Raw genomic sequence first — 23291 nt, 5'->3', positions numbered from 1 at the left:
AAGAGGAAGACCACCACTGCGGTACATATACAGAGAGAGAGCGCGGAAGAAGCAGCAAGGAAGAAAAGCCGACCACCAGGTGAGAAACCAGCGTAGGGGAGAAAGCAGGAGAAGGACGGTGTAGACCCTAAACCACAAGTAACCTGGCGGAAGCGGCAGCACGCAGTGACGGGGGAGCGGAAGAGACACGACAAGAGCAGGCGCAGCTAGGTAGCGCGGACGCGCCAGGCAGCCCAAGAGGCCCAGGGGCAGCACCAGAAAGACGCGCTGAGATGAGCGCGCAAGGATCTTCGCTGACGAGAGTATTTCAAGAACTATATTGCAGCACTTGAAGATGAAAATGGAGAAGCTTTCCCCAGCGCGAGGAAGAAAAGGATTCTCCTGCACAACTTAGGCCCGGAGGGCATAAGAGTTTTTCAGAACCTGGTACCTACACCCCGACAAGCTGCAGATGATGACGTATTTAAACATGCCATTGAGGACCTCGACAGCCACTATCGCCCAGCAGTGTGTATTTCAATTGATCAATACAATTTCCAACAAAGGAAACAAGAGACTGGAGAAACCATAGATGATTACGTAGCGGCGTTGAGAAAGTTGGCAGTGAAATGCAAGTATGGAGCGTTGCATGATGAGTTCATTAAAGATCAAATCGTCATGCATACCACCAACAAGAGCGTACAAGACAAGTTGTGGACAAATAGCGAGGCGCCACTAAAAGAAGTAATTGCTTTGGTAAAAAAGGCAGAATTAACAAAAAGGTGCGCAGAGGCAGCAAAAAGGGAGATGCTCCCGAAGACCATGGTGAACAAAGTGGACGCCGCCGAACCACAGGGAAGGAGCAATCCCATGCCCCTGGAAAGTAAAGGACCTACTAAATGGAAAGGGAAACAAGGGCAAACATGGAAGCAGAATAGGGACAACAACGGGGCATGCTACAGGTGTGGAAGTCTAGCACATGCAGCCCAGGACAAACGTTGCCCGGCATTTCGAGCGAAGTGTATGTTCTGCGGCATAATGGGACACTATGAAAAGGTCTGTCGACGAAAAACGAAGAGACCCATGGTGAAGTACGTTACTCAAGATCAACTGGAGGAAGAAGAAGAACAAGAGGAAGACGTTGAGGTACTATGCGTAGAAGACCAAGTACTGGGGATTGATGGAAAGCGATCCCGCAAACCACAATGCGACATGGTGATAGGAGGAGTGAGGATCAAGATAGTAATAGACTCGGGATCCCCATACACCATCATCCAAAGAGCAGTGTGGAAGGAACAATTCGAGCCCAGTTTGGGAGCAAGACTAGAACCACCAGATAAACGACCAGTATCGTACACAGGCGAACCGATTCCCATGGTGGGATACAGGAAGTTGATCTTCGAATTTAGAAGAAGAAGGGCAGAGTGCAAACTATACATAGCGGAGAAGGGCCCCTCCGTCCTAGGATGGATGGATCAAGGTGATCTAGGGATTAAGCTAGACCCAGGAGGGGACACACAAGTGCTTATGATAGCGCCAGGGAGCTGGCCGGGACTGGAAGAGATGAAGAGCAAATTCCCGAAAGTGTTTGGAGGGAAAGTTGGAAAACTGGAGAAATTCACACACAAGATAGTACTGAAAGAAAAATCCAGACCAGTATCCCACAAAGTCCGCAACGTACCTCTAGCCGTAAAAGAAGCAGTGCAAATGGAGCTTCATAGACTGGAAAAAGATGGAATAATAGAGCCGATAGACAGCGCAGAATGGCTCGCCCCCTTGGTAGTGGCGATGAAACCCAATGGCAAAGTCCGCCTATGTGTGGATCTTCGAGAACTGAACAAATGTCTCATCGTGGAAAAATTTCCATTACCTCGCATCAAAGAAATGCTAGCTAAGACCAAGGGGGTAAAGTGGTTCTCCACCATTGACCTAACGTCGGCCTATCACCAGATAGATCTACATCCGACAAGCCGGAAACTGACATCCTTTATAACACCCTTTGGATGCCACCAATTCCGCAGAATGCCATTCGGTCTCGCCTCAGCAGCGGCGGTGTTCCAGAAATTAATGCATCGCCTATTCCAGGACATCGAGGGCATTCAGTACTTCCAAGACGACATACTGGTGATGGGAACAGATAGAAAAAACCATGATGAGAGGCTGGATAAGGTACTCCGGGTGCTAGAGAACAACAGCATAACCGCGAAATGGGAGAAGTGCCGACTGGGAATGACGTCAGTCACTTACCTAGGTCATGAAATAGGAGGACAAGGCATCACCCCAAAACGAGCAAATGTGGAAGCGATATGCAAGGCTATGGCCCCTACAAACAAAGAAGAGGTGCGGTCCTTCCTAGGGATGGCAGAGTATTACAGCAAGTTCGTGCAACACATTGCCACCAAGACACACCACCTAAGACAACTAACGAGGGACAAAACGGTATACAAATGGACTGAAGAAACACAAAAGGAATTTGAAGCCCTGAAGAAAGACATCAGCCAAGCGGTGCCACTGCAAGGATATGATCCACTAGGTCGGTCAATACTGACGACGGATGCCAGCGAAAAAGGCCTAGGGGCAGTCCTCATGCAGGAGAGGAGAGACGGAACAGCGGAGACCCTCAGCTTCGCGTCAAGAACACTATCACCCACTGAACAGAAATACAGCGTGATCGAGAAGGAGATGCTAGCAGTAGTGTGGGCCATGGGGAAATTTCGCCAATTTCTATGGGGCACAAGGTTCCTACTCAAAACGGATCATAAGCCATTAGTCAAAGTGCTCACCTCGAGTGGGCATGCCAGTGCTACACCACGCATCGCGAAAATGACACTCAAACTATTAGAGTACAGGTACAATGTGGAGTACATACCGGGGACAAGAAACAAGGTAGCGGATTACCTTAGTAGAGCAGCAGCCATGGAAGATGCCCCGAACACCGCGACAGAAGAGGAAGAAATGGTAGCGGTAATGGAAGATCCAGAAAGAGTGATAAGTAAGCAAGACTGGACCCTAGCGTATGAAGAAGACATGGAAATCCGTGAAGTCAAAGAGAACATAATACATGGATGGCCGGAAAAGAAACGGCTAGGGGAGGCACTCAGGAAATACTATGAAGTCAGGGAGGAACTATCGGTGGGGGACGAAGGAACATTCCTGTACAGAGGGGATAAAGTAATTCCCCCGGCAGCGTTAGTTTCTCGATTAGTCGCATTACTACACGAAGGACATTTGGGAATAGTAAAAACCAAGGCGAGAGCAAAGCACATGTACTGGTGGCCAGGAATGGACGCTCAGGTGGAAAGGCAAGTGAGAGAATGTGATCAGTGCCAAAGAGCGGACAAAACGCTGAATCCCCTACGACCGGCGTTGGGGAAATTCACACTACCGCGGGGCCCGTGAAAAGATGTGGCGGTGGACATCCTGGGGCCAGTGCTGGACACCCATGGAACGCCCCAATACCTATGCGTTCTGGTCGACAAATATTCGAAGTGGCCGGAGATACACATACAAGATGAAATGGATGCAGAGACAGTGATTAAGTTTCTTACCACAGTGTTCCTAAGAGAAGGTATTCCGAGAACCATCTTGAGTGACAATGGACCTCAATTCACGTCTGAAAAATGTCACAAGTATGCCGAGCGAAATGGAATCAAATTGCTACACACAGCAGTGTATCATCCGTCGAGCAATGGACAGGTGGAACGATTCAACAGAGTCCTTATGGGGTCCATTCAAGCAGCCATCATGATGGGAAAAGATTGGGAGAAGGAGATACAGAACATGGTTTGGGCGTACCGCATCACTCCCACGGGCACTGGGTATAGCCCATTCCAAACCTTAAGAGGGAGACACCCCTTCACCAAGGACAATGTGACGTGGAGAGAGAAGACGATCACCAGTAAATGGTCCCCCGCGGTGGTACAACACAATCTAGAGTAGGCCCAGAGGGTATACATGGAGTACTACAACCAGAGGAGAAAAGTGAAGGAAACAACACTAGAGAGAGGGGAATGGGTGAGAGTCAAATTGGCTATACGGAAAAGGAAGGGAGACAGCAAGTACAGTCCACCGCTACAGGTGAAGGAAGTGTACGAGAGAGCTGCATTACTCAGCGATGGGAATGTGTGGTCCCAAGATCGCATGGCCAAATGCAACAAGATCTTAAAATGGCCTGAGGAAGAGAATGAAAAGACAAAACAAGAAACCAATTCAAGGGAAAAAGAAGGAAGTAGCCCCACTGAAGGAAGAGACAATCAATCGATCAATCAATCATGACATTTGTATAGCGCACTACTCACCCGGGGTGGTCTCAAGGCGCTGGGGAAGTGGGGGCCGTCACTGCTCGAAAAGCCAGGTCTTGAGTTGCTTCCTGAATGAGAGATGGTCCTGGGTTAGCCGGAGGTGGATGGGGAGGGAGTTCCATGTCTTGGCTGCCAGGTAGGAGAAGGATCTTCCACCAGCGGTGGCTCGGCGGATGCGTGGAACGGCGGCGAGGGCGTGGCTGGTCGACCGTAGCTGGCGGGTGGGCGTGTAGAAGGTCAGGCGGTCGTTGAGGTACTTGGGGCCCAGGTCGTGGAGAGCCTTGTGTGTGTGGGTGAGGAGTCTGAACGTGATCCTCTTGCTGACGGGGAGCCAGTGCAGGTCTCTCAGGTGGCCGGAAATGTGGCTGTGTCGGGGGATGTCCAGGACGAGTCGTGCGGAGGCGTTCTGGATGCGTTGGAGTCTTTTCTGAAGTTTGGCCGTGGTTCCGGCGTAGAGGGCGTTCCCGTAGTCCAGTCGGCTGGTGACGAGTGCCTGGGTGACCGTCTTCCTGGTTTCATTGGCGGAAGGCGGAAGAGAGCCGTAAGGAGCAGGAAGATCAGGGGGTGACGGAGATGGAGGAGCTACCGAGAGAGGAGAGTGGTACCCCGGGGAGAGGAGAACGAGGTGCTCCCCGAGATAAGGTGGGGAGCCCAGCTGAGGACAGTAACCCAGATATTTCCTCCACTCCGGTAAGGCATAGCAGAGCAGGCAGAGTGGTTGTAAGACCTAGCCGCTTCAGAGACTTTGATCTAGAGGGAAGCTAAGCACCCTAGATACTGTAAGGACTGCATATTCATTGGGCTTTGTAAAAGAAGGGAGATATGTAGTGTAGCGCTCTAGTCCTCGCACGCTACCTGGCTACGTAGTGCGCGAGGACAGCGCGAGCAATGTAATGCGCATGCGCAAATCGCGTTATCGACCGCGCGGTCGTGCTTTGCCCGGCGCTCTCGTGTATATGGAGAATAAAGTAATTTTATGAGCCATAACCTTACCACGCCTCAGTGCATCATTAAGGGAAGCTTATAACATTACAGTGGCATGTCCCTGGAGCAGAACGCTTACCTAATACTGTAGATGGTCGCTCAAGACGGCTCACGAGAAAATGCTCTTACCCAAGCAAGGCATTTCCTGCTTCTAAATATTAGAAATGGATGATGACCAGTCGGCGTTATTCCGTGCATGCGCAATGTCATGCTAGTACAGGATACACATTGGCTGTCATTACTACACGGGACTTGATTATCTAATTGTCCTGATTCTGGTAGTCGATTAGGAGGGAAGACTGTCAGACATTGTGTACAGAAGTAGACTCCTAGTAAATTATACAAGCGGTATGCTTTGACGCGGAATCTATTGAATTAGAATGCCGCCGGCCCCCTTTGGATAGCGGAATCTATTGAATTAGAGTGCCGCCGGCTGACTTGGAACGCGCATGCGCATATGAATATCAAAGCTCGTGTCTAATCAGCGGCCATTACAGAATGGAGGCTTTATGCTGAAGATATCACATAAGTGGCTAAAGAGTTTAACTCAGTATTAATACATAATAGTGAAGGACATAGCCACTAGGTCGCTCCTGTGCACAGTGGTTAATGAAGCAAATACTAAGCAGAAAATTATCTATTTTCTAATTATGTCAGTGGGTGAGTAATTGATGGTGTAGATAGTCAGCAATTTTCTATGAATAGCTGACCCCTGATAATGGTCAAGTGTGAAGCTTAAAAAAAAAAAAACTTGAGGGAGGCGTGTCCAAGATGGCGGACGAGTAGGTCATGTCTACGCGCCGCTCCTGACCGTAGCCCGGGCCTTGCCTGCATAGCTTCTTACAGCACAACCTTACCTGTAGATTCGGATCCTGTCTGGGTTCGCGGGCACCCCTGGCACCTCTAATCTGCTTTTGGTGCGGTGCAAATGCCGGATTCCTGCTCCTGGAGACCGGGACGCGCGGGGCTGAGCGTGCCGAGTGTCGGCCCATGGTGGAGACGAGCGGAGGCAACAAAGATCAACATTGCGGCCTGTGGGTGCTCCTGCTGGGCTCCGGCCGGGGCTTTAGAGACCCAAACAGATCTACCTCCGAGTATCCAGTGGGGACCGCAGGACGCATGGTGCACTTCCAAAGCGGTGTCAAGATGGCGGCGTGGGTTGACCGCGCGGACACGGCTGAGTCACCACAGCAGAAGTGTTCTATCCATCGGCGGGATCCTGCGGCCGGGCTGGCCTTGGGTGTTGGGCCTGCCCTCCGGGCGCCACGGCGCCCGCCAAGACCCGTCATCGCTGAGATCCACAGCCGCGGCACCAGGGTTAATACACACCCCTGAGGGACGCAGCGCGCTACCAGCAGACTGGTCCCTGCGCCCCTGTTTGTCTACCACCGGGCGGCGCTTGCCCCCACCGCCCCAGGAGAGGAGCACATCAAGCGGCGACCCAGCGCTGTAACACCCAGCGCTGTAACACCGAGGTGAGCTGAGCGCAGCGTGACCAGAACACCGAGGATACTTGGGTCGTGGGGCCCTCCATCCCACCACTGCTGCGCCACCCCTGGGCCCTGCAGATACTATGTCCCACCGTCACTGCCCTAGGGCCCACGGTCTGCCATGGAAGGTGCACTGCACTCATTCCACTCTGTGTAGTCCCTTTTCCCCCCTAGGAGCCGCGTCCTGAACGCAGCGTCAGCGAAGAGCCAGACCCCGAGCACACCTGGGTCTTGGCGCCCTCCATCCCACCGCTGCTGCGCCACCCCTAGGACCTGTAGATACAACGTCCCACCGTCACTGCCCTGGGGTCGACGGTCTGCCACGGAAGGTGCACTGCACTCATTCCACTCTGGGTACTCCCTTTGCCCCCCTGGGAGCCGCGTCCTGAACGCAGCGTCAGCGAAGAGCCAGACCCCGAGAGGCCCATGTATATGCTCTGGAACCACCCGCTGAGACTTTGCACCGTGCCATAAAGCCCTGGAGAGTGCAAACTGGGGGACCTGGCCGCATTCCTTGCTGCATAGTGGGTGAGACCTAGGAGGGGACTGCGAAGTGCGAAATGGACACCCTTCCTTCCTGCAGATCAGCGGCCTCTCACAGCAACAACTACAGGTGCTGGGCCACAATTGGGAGGTGCTATCTGGGCCGCATTCCCGCCCTGCATCACATCCTCACCCTTGGACACTCCCAGGCCGCCTCCGGGACACTACCGCCACCGGGAGCTTTCTCTATTCATCAAATACTGGCAGTGAGAGCGAGGTGAGGCAATTCTCCCTGTGCCACAGCCAAGTTCAGGGACCACCCTCTTGTGGATTTGGACTGGAGCACTGTCACACAGATCTGAGCACCACGTGCTGCCTCTGTGTGCGACCCCTCATCTGCGGTCCGGAAGCGCAGACCCCCACAAATGGCAGCTGCCAGAGGCCGAAAAGATCGATTAAAGACTTACTACTCAAAGCAAGGACTAGTGGAACGGAGACTATGCCACACACTAGAGGAGCCGCTGAGCGGAGAGAACCGGTAGAGCCCGACGAACCTGGCACCCGTAGTGTCCTGGAGTCTCTTTTCGCGGACCTTACCAGGGAGTTCCATATGATGAGGAAGAACCTCACTGCTGAAATCCATGAGATCTGCAAGGATATCGACTCGGTGGGGAAGCGAGTGGATGACCTAGAGAACCAAACAGCAGCCAGAGATGAAGAGGTGTCCCAGCTCCAACAGGAGGTGCTCAGGCTGCGAGAACAAGAGCTAGACCTCCAGGCCCACACTGAGGACCTGGAGAATCGCTTCTGCCGAAATAATAACCGGATCCGGGCGGTTCCTCGGGGAGCAGAAGAGCAGGACATTGAGGCCTTCGTCATGGACCTGTTCCGCCACATCCTGGGCAATCCCCCAGACCAGGAGATATGGCTTGACCGGATGCAACGAGTGGGCCTCAAGAGATCACCAGCGGCTCCGCCACCCGATATCCTGACATGCGTCCACGATTTTAAGCTTAAGGAACACACTCTAAGGGAGGCACGGTCCAATCACCCTATTGAATTCCGCTCCTGCAGGCCCCTTCTCTTCCAGGACTTGGCAGCCTCCACTCTCCAGAAACGACGTGACTTTCGCCCCATCACCGCATTTCTCCGCTCCAAAGACATCGCTTACTCTTGGGGGCATCCATTCACACTCATTTTCAAGTGGGAGGGCAGACTTCACTAGGTACGCTCTCTGGAAGAAGCGACGTCTCTCTTGCGCCTTCCGGGGGCTGATCACAGTAGCCCGATGAAGCCCACTGCCTCCAACCGACGAGAAGACCACAATCGCTGGCAGAGAGTTGGTAGTTCGCCACAGGACTCCCGTCCAGACTCAGAAGCAATCTCCAAAGAATGCTCGGCAGTTCTTCGGACCCTGTCGGACGACTCCAACACCGCAGACTGATCTATGCATTTTTGTGGTGTTGTCTCTCTTTTCCTTTCACGTAAGGCTGCACCAGCTGATATGTCCGGGGCGGGGGCTTCTGCTATCCATCCCGTGTCTCACCACAGGCGGACTGCTTGGGACATTCGTGAACTATTCATATGAAGGTTTCCTTCTTTGTTTGTTAGTTGGGGTTCTTTTTTTTTTCCATTTCATAGGAAATCACAGGTTTGCCAGACCAGACAGTTTTACTAGGAGGAGACTTCAGTATGGTACTAGATGACGACATGGATCGCTCTGGACAAAGATGGGGCCAGACAGGGACTCTGTCCAATGCAGGTAAGCCATCACTGGCGGAAGCTGGGCTCACCGACATATGGAGACTTAGACATCCTAACACTAGGGCCTACACGTTTTATTCACATCCCCACAAAACTTATAACAGAATTGACTATATATTTACCTCTGACCCCCTATCACAGCGAGCCCGCGAAGTGGAGATTCTCCCCTGTCCCCTGTTAGACAACTCCGCGCTGCGGCTATCTCTGACCTTGCCCCCGAGGCGCACTACTCCCCGTTTCTGGCACCTTCGGGAGACTTTGCTTCAGCGCCCCTCGGTGGTACACCAGATCGAGAAGAGCATAGCAGATTACTTAGCCTCCAAAGACACACCGGACATATCCTTGATAACTCTATGGGAAGCGATGAAGGCGGTTATCAGAGGGGTCTTCATTAGCATTGCGTTGGCCGACAATAGGGACCGACGGGAGAAACGAGAGCGCCTGATGGGTGAGGTTACTGAGTTGGAGTGTATTCACCAACGAACGGGTGCGGCTAGGGTCTGGAAATTACTAACGGCTGCTCGGGCACAGCTTGCGGGGTTGGATGTTGACTGAGCAGAATATGCGGCTCTACGTCTCAAACATGCCTTTTATATAGGAGGTGATCGTTGTGGGCGACTTCTCGCAAATCGCCTCCGAGCGCAACAACAAGCTCATAGAGTGGTAATGGTACAGGATCCTGGGGGGAGGGAGTGTAGTGAAGACACGGCGATTGTACTGCCTGAGACTGAATCGACTCGATACCTTCACGGTGTAGCGACATCCAAACTGTTGCCATCCCAGGCAGCTGACCTGGTGGTCCCAATACGTCTGGAAGAGGTTATCTCGGCGATTGCCCGCCTAAAGCACAATAAATCGCTGGGCCCTGATGGGTTCACCTCTGGGTTTTATAAGAAGTTTTGTGGGACGTTAGCCCCGCTCCTAACACGCGTTTTTAACTCCGTTGGGTTGTCAGCGGCCTCCTCCTTCCCTTCCTCCATGTTAGAGGCCTTAATAACCGTGATTCCCAAGCCAGGGAAAGATACTCGCCTCTGCGGCTCCTACCGCCCTATATCCCTCCTCAATGTGGACTTAAAGATTTTCACTGGTATCTTAGAGGCTGGACTCTCCCGCAGTCTCCCCGGTCTGATAGATCCAGACCAATCGGGCTTTGTTCCTGATCGACAGTGCTCTGATAATACCAAACGACTCCTCCATTTGATGGACCGTTCGGAACGCTTTCTGGTGGAACGCATGATCCTTTCAGTCAGTGCCCAAAAGGCATTCGACAGGGTCCACTGGCCTTATCTCCGGGCGACGCTAGTCCATTTTGGCCTATCAGGTCACTTTATTGATTGGATCTTTCAGAGCTATGCGAACCCCACAGCTACGGTACGGGTGAATGGTGTAGCATCTGCGGCCTTCTCTATATGCAGGGGAACCAGACAAGGGTGCCCGCTGTCGCCGCTCCTCTTTGCCCTCTATATGGAACCCCTAGCTCAAAGAGTCTGTGATGACCGAACCATTAGCGGAGCGCGTTTTGGGAGCTCGGAGCACAAACTCTGTCTTTATGCCAACGATGTGGTGGCAACCCTGGAACATCCCCAGGAATCTTTACCGGCATTTTTAGACGAATTGGCAAGATTCGCTCTCGCCTCGGGCTTTCAGATAAACATGCATAAGTCGCAAGCTCTTAACCTGTCCCTAGAGCCCGAGACGCTGGAGCTCTTACAGCAAAATTTTCAGATCCAATGGGTGCATGACGCGATTACCTACCTAGGCCTATGGGTGGCCCCCACCACGTCGATCACTAGACAGTTGAATTATTCGACACTCTTGAAACAAGTGCGGGACTCCCTCCGAAGATGGAGACCCCACTCCCTCTCGTGGCTGGGACGGATAGCAGCAGTGAAGATGGTGCTACTGCCTCCAATCCTCTATCTCTTCCACACCCTCCCTCTGATGCCCCCCGCTGGAGTTCTACGTGCCTTGCAAAGGGACATAGAGCGCTTTATCTGGCGGGACCAAAGAGCTCGGATGTGTCGCGACCTCACATACAGGGACCCGGCAGATGGAGGACTAGGGGTTCCTGATCATTTGACTTATTGGCGGGCAGCTCAGATGAGAGCAATAGTGGAGTGGTCACGCCCCTAATCCAAGAAACACTGGCTATTTATGGACAGATCTCTTGCATCCCGATCACTATGGGGGGTTCCCTTTCTCTCCCATAAAGGACGGCCTTGCATCTTGTACTTATCAGAGGTAACTCGGCCCATCATGCTAGCCTGGAACAGAACTGCAACCACTAGGGGGCTCACGACTTTCCCATCTCCCATTATGCCCATTGTACAGAACCCAGATTTGTCACTAGGCCTAGACTATGGGGAATTCCACTACTGGACGACAGAGGCCACCCGCTCCATAGGACATTTCTTTGACCTTTCCGGTCCGCGCCCTTTCGTAGACCTCCGTACAAACAATGGACTTCCCGAAATGGAGCGCTACCGGTATCTACAGATACGACATTGGGTACTGCAGGGGGAGGTGAGGGAGGTGGCGGAGAGACTGCTCACACCGTTCGAGAAATGGTTAATTACAAGACATGGTGACGCACGTTTGACATCAGATCTGTATAAATTCACTTGAAACTTTTCAGATACCTGGAAGTCCCCTGGCCAATTGCGATGGTAAGGGGAGCTGGGTAGGGAACTCTCACCAAAAGAATGGCAGGATATCTACCACCGAGCCCGCCGCACGGCCCGCAATGTTACATCTATTGAAATGGCTACTAAACTGGCCACCTACTGCTATGTAACTCCCATGAGGCTCCACAGGCGTAACGCCTGACGTAGCCCGTTGTGCTGGAGAGCTTTCGGCATGCCGGGCACCCTCACCCACTTACTTTGGGATTGTCCTATCCTGGGGGCATATTGGCCACAAATCCTAGATGAGATAGACTCCCACTTCGACACACAGATCCCGAGATTTCCAGCGTACATCCTCCTTGGTCTTCCCAACACCATCACCTTCCCACTTCATTCTAGAAGAGGCAAACAAATGGCCCTAACCCTAGGTGCGGCAGTTCAGAACGTCCTGACACATTGGGTTTCACCACGGTTCCTATACGACTAGGCTGGCTTCAAAAACTATGGTCTATTCTGGGGATGGAAAAGATTTCCCTCTCTCTAACTAACCCCAGGGCTTCATTTCACGAGCTTTGGGCCCCCCTTTTGGCACTCTTGACATCCAAATTTACAGAGCTCACTTGTCGCAAATATCTGAGACTGTTAAGACTGACGGATCCCTCACCAACGCCTACTCCTGCCACATCTGCTACTTAGTCCATTTTTAGGTCTGCCTACTCGACCGAAACACTTCTCTTTTACCACGTCAGCTTTTTCTTTGAGGAGGAGGAGGGGGGAGTGGGGTTTTTGTTTTACTGTTGTTGTTCATGCCTGAAATATACAATGGTGACATGCCGAGTTGCAACCCGATGATTGTGGAGCACAATGGCTCATTTGTTCCTTGTGGATAAAACCAATAAAAGAAATTTAAACCAAAAAAGAAACTTGAAGGAATTTGTGAGGCTCCGTAGGCCCTTCAATCGCGCATGTACATGCGTGAACGAATGGCGGGCCAGTTTATCCTAAGCAGCCATAACTGAAGGGAGCTTCACAATAATGATAACCCAGATATGGATTTATTGTGCTGGCAGTGTCAGTGTTAGCAGTCCCTAGCACCAGTATGAACAGAGCATATTAGCCTTTTGACAGGGTGCACTACTATATAGTCGGATTGTAGAGCGGAGTCGGCCTTAACTCTAGACCAAAGTGGTACCAGCAGCCCCACCTGGCACATGGGGTTGCCGCGGTACTCATGATCAGGGTGCAGACTCTCCTTCGGCGATTGCTCACACTACAGCAGCCCCTCTTGGCTTATGGTGTTCCCGATCTCTGCAGTCACAGATCCTGCACATTTCGCCCAAACTCACAGGCAATCCCCTCTGGCATATGGGGTCACCTCCATGCGATGTTGTTGCTTGGTGCATCCCACCCAGCGTTTTCAATACGGCTCAGAACAATGCGTTCCTCTCCTGGCATCTGATCGTCACAGAGCCGATACTGCACACGGGCAATGGCACGATTTATTCACAGCATCATACCTTGCTCAGGGAGTCCTCGTGCAGGGCTCCCTCCTGGACCTCGCTCCCTCGAATGCTCTCCTGTCCCTCACAGGGCACACTAGTCTTGGCAAGCAGGCAAACGTAGGTGATCCTGACTTAAGGGCAGGTGATCTCAGTATCCTGGGTGATGTCCCCTCACCCAGAAGGTAGACTAGCAGACCTTTTCCCCAGTCCTGATCACAGGCTGAAGTCTTGCAGAGCTTCTCCTTCTCACACAGCCGATCTGGCTGCTTTGCACATGTCAAATGTTTGGGGACTCAACCTCCCTTCTTTTAGTCCTTTTCCAGACACCAAATGTAATTTAGGGTCTGGGTCTTTAAAGTGGGACCTTCTGCTGTTCATCTTCCTTCTTGAAAGTGGTCTGTCACAGCAGGCATGACTCCAAAGCTGATTGTCCACTACATAATTCATGGGAGTGACCAGAGTTTACATATGGATGTCAGCCACAGTGACATGTGCATCAAAGGGTTAATAATCCCAGACCCCCAGTACTACACTTTTTTTTCTCTTAGCCCCATCCTCAGATATGTCCAGGTTTCTTCCTTGTGCTCTTATCACTGAATAAAAGAGCAGTCTTTGAAATGTAAAGGGATTCTCTTCCCTCCAGTGTGTCCCCACCAAGCTCACAGGAATGCAGCAATACACAATTCTGTCTGGGGGATTCCTCTCCTCCTGATGGCTTCACCAGGCCCAGGACTCCCCAAAATGGAACCCAAGGTCCTCCATACAATGAACCATTGCAGGCACACTCACTCAGTGTACATTCACAGTGGACTTTCTTTTCAGCACTAATAACTATGCATTGTACCAGCACACACACTCAGTCTGAGTGCACAGTTCAGCACTGAAGTTCTTCAATCTTTAATCAGGGTGTGTTATTTCAAAACACATACACTACCAGCACAAACACTCACTACGTGCAAACTGCACAACATTTCACTCTTTATATTGTACTTCACGCACCTACACCCAGCACATGTGGCCCCTGCTAACGCACTGCTAAGCACTTTATCTCTCAAGTAATCCATTCCTCTCATATATACTTTGACCCAGTACATGGACTAACCACACATGTACTGTACAGTACTGCTTCATCCATGTACTGTTTCCTTCTCAGGCACACATACAACTAACACAGAGTCACTACTCCTGTGCTATGCAGCACTCCACATCTACCTGAAGTAGGCCAAGGGTGAGATAAGCAGCAGAACCTTTTTGGGGATAAACCACCTTTATTGATTTTTCACAAGTAACAAGACACAACAAACATACACAGCTACCACTCCTGTAATCATCCCACAGCCTCCACACGGTATAATCAATCATTATCAACCCCCTTCCCGGTCATTTATTTATTTGTTTTAGTGAATACAAAACCATAAAAATGCACTTAAGAACAATACATATGCATGACATATAAAAAGTCTCAACACAGTTGACACACACAGTCATAAGTGCAATGCACAGAGTTATAAAATATATCACTTCTTTGTTGGGTGTGCTCTAAGATCATTTTGTTGGAAAAAAAGAGAAATAGTTCACCATGTTACCTAAACATTAATATGTTAAGGTGCTCTAACTGCTCCTGCTAAATTGCATCTCTACATGTCGTGACATTCATAAAACCATTATTTACCTAATATATAAAACGCTGCTTAAAAATGCGCACGCACAATCAATAACTACTTCATTGTCCTTAAACATAAATAAATTGAGAGCATCATTACAGTTTAAAAAACCATATTTTTAATATATTTGTCCTTGGAGCACTGCAAAAGGTGCAAAAATAATAGGGTATTAAAAGTGCATTGCTTTGCTGTGCCCGTGCATGGGCAGTCCACTAGCACTGGAGACAAATCATTTACCTTTGGGAAGGTAACTAAACGAAAAAACAAATCCAATCTAAATCTCGACACCAAAAATGTTATGTGGTTACTTCGACAACATTTGCGATACTAAGAAATATCCAGAGTGGAAGACAACAAGACAACATCATATACTTGCTTACCGAGGGAATATCTATACTTCTTACCCACCTGTCTTTGCTGAGAGCTTCAATGCATAACTCAACTAGTTTAGGCCTCATGATTTTAGTGTAATAATATCAGGCAACAAGAGCATCCCTCAGAACCATGAGAACCTGGGTATACAACAGAATGCAACAGTGTTTCACATAGGTATCATATGTAGAAGAAGAATATTAATTAGTAGACAGGAAATGTCTTTTATATATGTCAGCAAGACAGAACAAAATCAAATGGTTATGACGCAGCAAGATAAAACAAAAACAGCACTACCACCACTAACTTTAGGAAAAGTAAGTATTATCTATATTAGTGCAAATATGAATATGATTTTAGTGGTTACATGCTTGATATATGAGATCCACGGAATCTCTAAGGCTCGGTGTAAGCATAGACAATCTGAAATGAGGGTTCTTGTAAAGTGTAATTCCTCAGGCTGTCCAGGACATATGGGGAATGTCTCCTTTTGATTTTAATGCCCTCACACACCCTTGCGAGTGTCATGCTTTCGGGCGTTGCTCCTCGTGAGGGTGGCGCTGCAGTCCCCCACGGGCCCCGCGAGGAGCAACGCCCGATGATGAAGCATGACACTCGCAAGTGTGTGTGAGGGCACTAAAATCAAAAGGAGATTCCCCACCTAGCACTGATAAGGCACACTTCCTTTAGAGACTTTGTCCTTCTCTATTTCATTCAGCGACCAAATTGGCTTCTGATCCCTTCTTCCTTCTGACGAACAGTTACCACAACGTGATTTAACGATATTTCTTGGGAGTATTGGTACTGGACCTAGTCTTTTTCTTAACTCACTCCCAGTCCCCCCCTCTTCCAGTTTCATATGTCCAGGACATATGCCATAACGCAAGAGGTTGGGCCTGCAAAAGATCACCCAAAAAAGAAAGGCCTACTTCTTCATGGCACAGCAAAGATGTGGCAGATGGTGGGAGAAATAACAGGTGCACTAGGAATTTGTTTTCCTCAGATTGTAGACCCTTCAGGTTGGCCACCCTCCCAAACACCCCCCCCCCCCCCCCCCCACCATAAGAAGCCACTGAGATACACTTTGTCAGATATAGTGTTGATTTGATACTCCCACAAAGTCCTACTATTAAAATTAACCTCTAGAAATACAATGTTGGTGGTGCTATTAACAGGTGTTCTGCTTAAATAGAAGGTTCATCATGGACTACTACTATGGCCACACATCATCACAAAGGTCTTTGTGATATTAACCCTTAGGCCCAGATCATTCATGAATCGGGTAAAGGCATCCAGTAGAAGCTGTAGGGAGTTCTGTGTTCGGTCCAGCAGTACCGCATCATCTGTGTACAGCAGGTCTGGGATTGGGCAATGCACTATTTGAGGTAAGTCACTGCACCGCTCGACCAACACCCCCTCTAGATGGTTAATATAGAGGGTAAAGAGGAATGGCACAAGGACATAGCCCTGCTGCACTACCTCCCTATAGCAAATGGGCAATACATTCCCCTGAGCAGTCATACCTCATGCGGTCCAACAAGATCGCAATCCATTAAACAAGCCTGTGTCATTGCGCATACACATAATCCATGTTCGCCTATGACAAAAACTCAGCATTAGGGATCCCGACAACAGTACAGTTGGGCACTCAGGGTAGGGGTACATGTCTCTTACCATGCAGGGACTTTTCTGTCCCAACAATTATCAATTGAAGGTGTTACAGGAAGCACCTTATCTTTGAGTGCTACTAAAGATGATGAAAATTGAAGATGAACTATCTTTACAGTTTTCTTTGGGTGCTCCCTCTTTAATCAAAGTGTTGTGTTCTCTGCTTAAGCCCAAAGCAAAAACTGGGGTGTCCCCCTCCTTGTTTTCATAAAGTACGATGGAATAGGGGCCGGTCCCTTTAGGACTCCAACATGGATTGTGGACATTGGCATACTTTTGTTTTTTTTGTCCTTACCTTGTCGCCCTCAGGTCACAGTGGCACACATCCCTATTAGGAACCTTTGGTGAGTGGACAGCAGGGTCTGCTGTAGCACTACTAAAATGTGATACTTTATAGCCAGTAATGTCTGTGTTAACACAATTTCTACGTAACGCCTGGAGAAGATGGTCTTTATTAGTTTTTAGGTCTCGCCTGATCCAGCGCTTCCGCTGATCTGGCCCAGACATTTTGTATACAGGCTTTTCAAAGTGCTGCCGTGGCCTAAAGCTTCAGTGCACGTGAACGTGCACGCGCGCATCGCCATGTGTCTTTCCTCCGTAGCTCGCGATCGTAATCGCGATCACTTTCGCGGCCGCGTTGCCAAAGCTTGTGTATGTTAATGCTTTTGTTATTTAAAATGCAATAGGCCTCGCCTTTTATTAAGTTAAAGCCATTTGCTTTGCTAATAGCAAAGGAAATGGCTTTAACTTAATAAAAGGCGAGGCTTATTGCATTTTCAATGCTTGTCTTGTGTTGTTACTCAGTATCTTTTATTTAGTCTGTGAGCACTGTTTTCTTGAATGATTTCTCCTATTCCACCCACAATACGAGATCTGGACCTGGAAATCCTTAGGCAGCATTCTAAATTGGTCGGCTATAAATAGCACAAATCCATGTTTTCATTAAGCGCAGCCACATTCTTTCAGCGCTTTGTATTATACATACATCTCACGTTACTGTTGCCTTACCCGTTTTTACGTCAGCGGAGGCGAGGTCTTTATGTGCAACGTAGAATGTCACTTTCTCTTATTTGATTGTGCCTGGACATATACTACTGGTGGTACCTTAATGCAACACATTTTCTTCTGAGATCTTCCCACCTGCCCGTCTTTAAAAAGGAGTTACAGAATCCATCTTATGAACACCGACCCGGCAATTTCTATTCCTAAACAGTTTTTTTATTTACATTAACAACACAGATGCACACAACAATGCCATCTGCCTCCCGCAGCCCCCTCCCGCCTCCGGCCTCTGTGCTTTAGGTTTCAGCACGGCACCCTATTTAAATTAACAACGCAGGTGCACACAACAATGGCGAGCTTTAGGTTTCAGCACGGCGCCCGTCTGAACATTTGTTCAAGCAACTCGCATGGTGACTTTCACTTCGCCAAACACGGGCCTGTAACCGGGGCCCGTAACTGAGGCCCACTACTACAGCCCGCAGCTCCTTCTGCTGCTTTGGACTGCTATGGGCAGAGTGCCGCACAGCACCACTCCATAGCGCCTCAAGTCATCATTATGCACAGCGCTGCTTCCGTTAATGTCTCATGTACTGGCTGGCGTTACCAGTTCTACTATTAGCCTTGCCCATATCCACATTCATACAAGCATTTGCAATGCAATAGGTCTCGCATTTTGCAAACTTTGACCTATTGGCATTAAAATAACAATGCTTTTTATCATGTGCACTTTGTACTTATATGCCTGCAGGTTTTCAGAAGACATAAATAAAAGTAACAGTCATTTACAATGCCAATAGCTCAAATTCAAGCAAATGCGAGACCTATTGCATTGCAAATGCTTGTTTAAAGTTATGGGCAGAAATCATGAGTGGCCCTGTGTGAAATGTTTTTACCTTTTTCTCTTTTTATAAGTTAATATGTTAACTCTAAAATACATTTTTACAATACTATCAATTTTAAGCTTGGCGTTTTAGTTTTTATGCTCGCTTCTGTCTAGCATGTGACTTAGGGTTCTATTTATATGGTTTAATAATTTAAGTATTTACATTGGATGGTGAGGGAGTGCTAAGAACTTACGTTTTCACCATCACAAGACAGCCCTCGCCCCCAACAAAGTTGCTTTTAGAATCTGATATAGGAATTACCCACTTAACTAAGGATGTTAAATGTAAAATACATATCATTCATATTTCTATGATCTCAGCATTAATGAAAGACTAGCAGGAGACGCAGAAGAGTGGTTAAAAAGTTTCCTTTAACAGCCAGAAACCATTCTGCTAAGCTTAACTACAGTTGTTTAATTAGCATTGTGTTCATAAAAGGTAATCTGAACCTAAACATTGTAATTGCAATGCGCGCACGTAGTTAGTTGTAACTTGCAAGGAGCAGTATGTTATGTTTTACTATTATGCCCTGTTTAATTATCATTCTCCACATGTAAGGCAATCAAACGTGAATGTTCTAATTAAAGTTGTCAGTTGGCCTTTGCAAGCAAGAATTTGACATCTCTGACTTGTAAAGCTAGAATGTTTTTTAACAAAGCAAAGTGGGGTTTTCTAAAAACCCTACATCCTGATGGATATTTCATCCAGCAGATTTTTCACACTATGAATATCCTACAGGCAGAAGATCTCCATCGCCTCCAGGTGGCGCCATGCTGCCTTAGCCACAACTTTACTGTCCCAGGATATGTCGATATTGGGACATTTAAGGGGCAAACTGGCACTCTGGTGTCAATTCCTATTTTCCTTGTCTTATAGATTTGGGCCGGAGTTTTTCATGCTGCTTCAACAGAAACTGGGGACGATTCAGGGTTTAAGCATTGTCGCAAATGCTGTAAGAAGTTGTCCTTGCCAGACTTGTATTTGCATAGAATATCTAGGATCTGATAACGACCCCTTCGTTTGTGGCTACCTTAAAGGCCATCCAACTCTGGGAGGCCAAGTTATTTTTCTGTTCAAATGCTTTTTATTAGTTATTTGCATAATCAACACAATAGACAGTGTGATAAACAAACAAAGGAACTGTTTGTACTTGACAATAAATCAGCAATATAACAATATTGTAGTATATTAACTGAGCACAATTGAAAAAGGAATAGATGCAGGGGAGACAGAGAAGAGATGGTAAAGGTAGGTAGCAGAGAAATTAAAGTGAGAGGAAGAAAAAAGAAACAAGCATTTGCAATGCAATAGGTCTCGCATTTGTTAAATGGAGGGCTATTGGCTTTGCAAATGGAAAAGAAACGTGGCTTCCGCATGCATTTGAAAGCTCATTAAAGCATGGGTGATTTTGGCTTTGCACTTCATGTTCCTCAGTTGGTATAACTGGAGTATGTAGAGAAATTGCTGGGGAGGGAGGGGTGTTGTGCTAAAGACATTCAGCCTGAGCCAAACGAGATAAGGCAGTATGAGGAAAAGAGAAGGGGGAAAAAGGGGGAAAGAGGGGCAGAGGAAGGGAAAGGGGGAAGGGAGGGGGAGTGAGACAATAAATGAGGCGAGAAGAGAAGCCCTGAAGAGAGAGCAAGTGAAACAAAGAGACTGGAAAGATAGCATTAGATCTACAGTTATGAGGGAAGTATGCATGCTAATGCTCAGGGAGTAAATTGGTTAAATACATGTCCACTGTAATGTGTAAGTAAGTAACAACATATGGAAGTGGTCTGTGACAGAGATGCGCCATGAGGACAATTAGGACTCCATGGAGGGATGCAACTTAGAGGAGTGGGTGATGACGAAGTGAAACGGATAACAGATGCAGAAAAGGAGAGTGAGGGGAGGGGAGAAGGGAAGCAGAGGGCGGGAAAGGAGGAGGGCGAAGGAGTGCACAATGGTGTTCAATAGAGTGTGAGCCGCTCTCACTGAGCTGTCGTACAGCCGGAGTGTCAAAGAGGGGCAAGGGGTGCTACGTTGAAAAATTATGGATTTCAACTACTCGCTGTAAATGAGGTCAATATGTCTGATTCATAAACAGTTCGAGCCAATTCCAATTAACCCAGTTAGGAGGAAAATTAGCATGAAGCCAACGTTGTAGACAAACCTCATTGAGGTATAATTGTGGCCATAAAATAAGGTCAATTTAATGAGGTGACATCAAAGAAAGTTTCTCTTCTATGGACATTTTCGGGTGCTTGGTAGATGGCAGGTCTTTGCAACAGAAACACTGAATATGATACGCTCTATTATTTTCCGTACACAACCATTACCAAACAATCCGATGTGTAGTGAGTGTGGTGTATGGGTGTGTGTTTGCTGGATTTTTTTTGCATGTGTGTATGTGCATAATGTGTGCATGTGGATAAGCGCGTGAGCGTTAAGTCTCTCTGTATGTGTGTGTTTGGTCGGTTCATGTGTGTGTGCGTGCGCGTTTACGGCTATGTTTTTTGCATGTTACTATACGTGTGTGCTTGTCTGTATTCGTCGTGTCTGACTTGCAATATGGTAATGGATGTGTGTATTCATAAGCAGGATATATGTGAAGGTGTGATAGGCATTGTAACTGTTGTTGCTTGTACGTGCGTATTTCTCAGTGTTTACATATTTAAGCGCATGTGTGAATGAATGCCCCATTGTATTTGTCCTACGTGTATGTGAATAAGGGTGCATGCGTGTTTGTTGTGTGCATGCAAGAGTACGTGTTTTGTTTATGTATATTTGATAATAATAATAATAATAATATGAAAAAGAAGTGTGTGCCTGTGTGTTTTAGTGAGGAGTGATTGTGTGTGTGACTGTGTGTGTGCGTTTGTGTGTGTGTGCGCGCACGCGTGCGGGTGGTGAGGAGGAGACTACAAGGACAGACATTAGTTGCTGGATTCAATCATTGCAAAAAAATATGATAATCGTGGCGGGCTCCAGGTGAACAGACAGCCGCATCCAGCAATATGGGTAACCAAGGCCCGGATGCTCGCTCCAGGTGCATCGCCTCAGGCTGCACGCTCGGAGAATGCTTTCCGTAAACCCATTTTCCGGGGCAGAATTGAGTCCGGGGCAGAAGTGAGGCTTGTTTAACAAGCGGGAGAGAATAACTAACAAGTCTTTGCTGAGCCATAAAGCAAATTAGTCTGGTGGCCTCCCTATGCGTAGACAGGCTCACAAAACACGACCTTAAGTCTAGTAAAAAGACACCAGAAACAGATCAATAAACATGTTCAACGGGAAAGAGGACGTAATTGAGTAGAAATTGACTTTACTGCTCATATGGATCCTAACTGTAACACGTTTAAAATATAAAGAATCCTGATGGGCAGCAGGCGACAAATTCTAAAACGGGCGGCCCACCGTTCTACTACCCAATACCTGCAAGACACCAAAATACTACCACCCCTACCATCTATAGGAATTCGGATAATCTCCCTCAAATGTTACATGCAAGCAGTGTACAAATGTAGCAGTTTTCAGCAAAATTACTCAAATTAGCGGAGCACCATCTCGCACCGCGTTACCTGGAAGATGGCGAATCCGGCGGAAAGGGAAAACGCTAGGACCCCACGGGTCTTACAGGGAAGTTCCGGAGTTGCCCAGCAGCTTGCCTGATTGCATGCTGAAAGAACAAGCCCGGCGGAGCGTGGCGCGCGAGCGCGCGCTTGGGGGCGGGGGAGCAAACCCTTTGAAGTGCTCCCAAAAAGCGGAGTGCATGGCGGCACCAAGCGCGTGATTGTGCGCGTGCTAGCAATGCAATCCGCTTTTTGGGAGCACTTTTAAAAGCCCCTATAGTCTCGCTTTGCGATCGCTTACGCGATAGCAAGGCGAGACCTAAAAACTGCTACAAGCATAACATGAACAATTTGTTTTTACTGCGCACATTTGAAGGAGGTATTGTCTGCTCCTCTAGGAAAAGAAAAGCATTCCTGCCACATGGGGAAGAACACAAAACTAGAGTTCCTCCAATTGGAGATAATCTGTTTACAGGCTAGTGTTAACATTAAGTCTAGAAGATTCTATGTCAGGACCAGAGGCGAGGATTATGCTTAACTTTCTCCACTTTAATCACAGCAGCAATTTCAAGGTTAAACAAACCACTGTTCCCATGAACCATAGGGAACAACAATACAAAACAATAGAGTGTCCATGGATAGACACTCCTCTTTCCATGCACCAATCACGAGGCTTCTAGGAGTATGTAGTCCTCTGTCCCTCTTCATTCCTCCTCTTCCTTCGCAGCTGCAGCCAAATAAGTGTTGCCCTTTTTGCCTCTCCTCATATCCTCTCTATAGTGTAATGTGCTGTATTATAATCTCCACAGTGTTTACATGTGTGAACTTGCCGTTTTCAGGGCTTTCGCGTTCAGTATTTGCATTGTATTCCCTGTATTTACATTGTATTCCTTCCTGCTGGTGTTGCATTGGCCTGCCTTGTATTGGCCTGCCTTGCGTTTTTTTCACAGCTTTGGTCCGCGCTTAGGCGCGCTTCGCATTTGTTACGGCAGTTGGATTTTGCTTCCTAAAGCTTTCGCTCTT

At 48.3% G+C, this 23291-nt stretch overlaps 1 protein-coding gene across 3 annotated transcripts in view; it reads right to left on the bottom strand.

The window, feature by feature from the left end:
- The window catches only part of WFIKKN2 (WAP, follistatin/kazal, immunoglobulin, kunitz and netrin domain containing 2), a 583689-nt gene that overhangs the window by 105097 nt on the left and 455301 nt on the right, over positions 1–23291 (bottom strand). The window lies entirely within an intron of this gene.

This window comes from Triturus cristatus, chromosome 7, assembly GCF_964204655.1.
Source record: "Triturus cristatus chromosome 7, aTriCri1.1, whole genome shotgun sequence".
NCBI classification, from domain to species: Eukaryota; Metazoa; Chordata; class Amphibia; order Caudata; family Salamandridae; genus Triturus; species Triturus cristatus.
The sequence above is the reverse complement of the archived record's forward strand: the minus strand, read 5'-3'. Positions and strand labels throughout refer to the sequence as shown.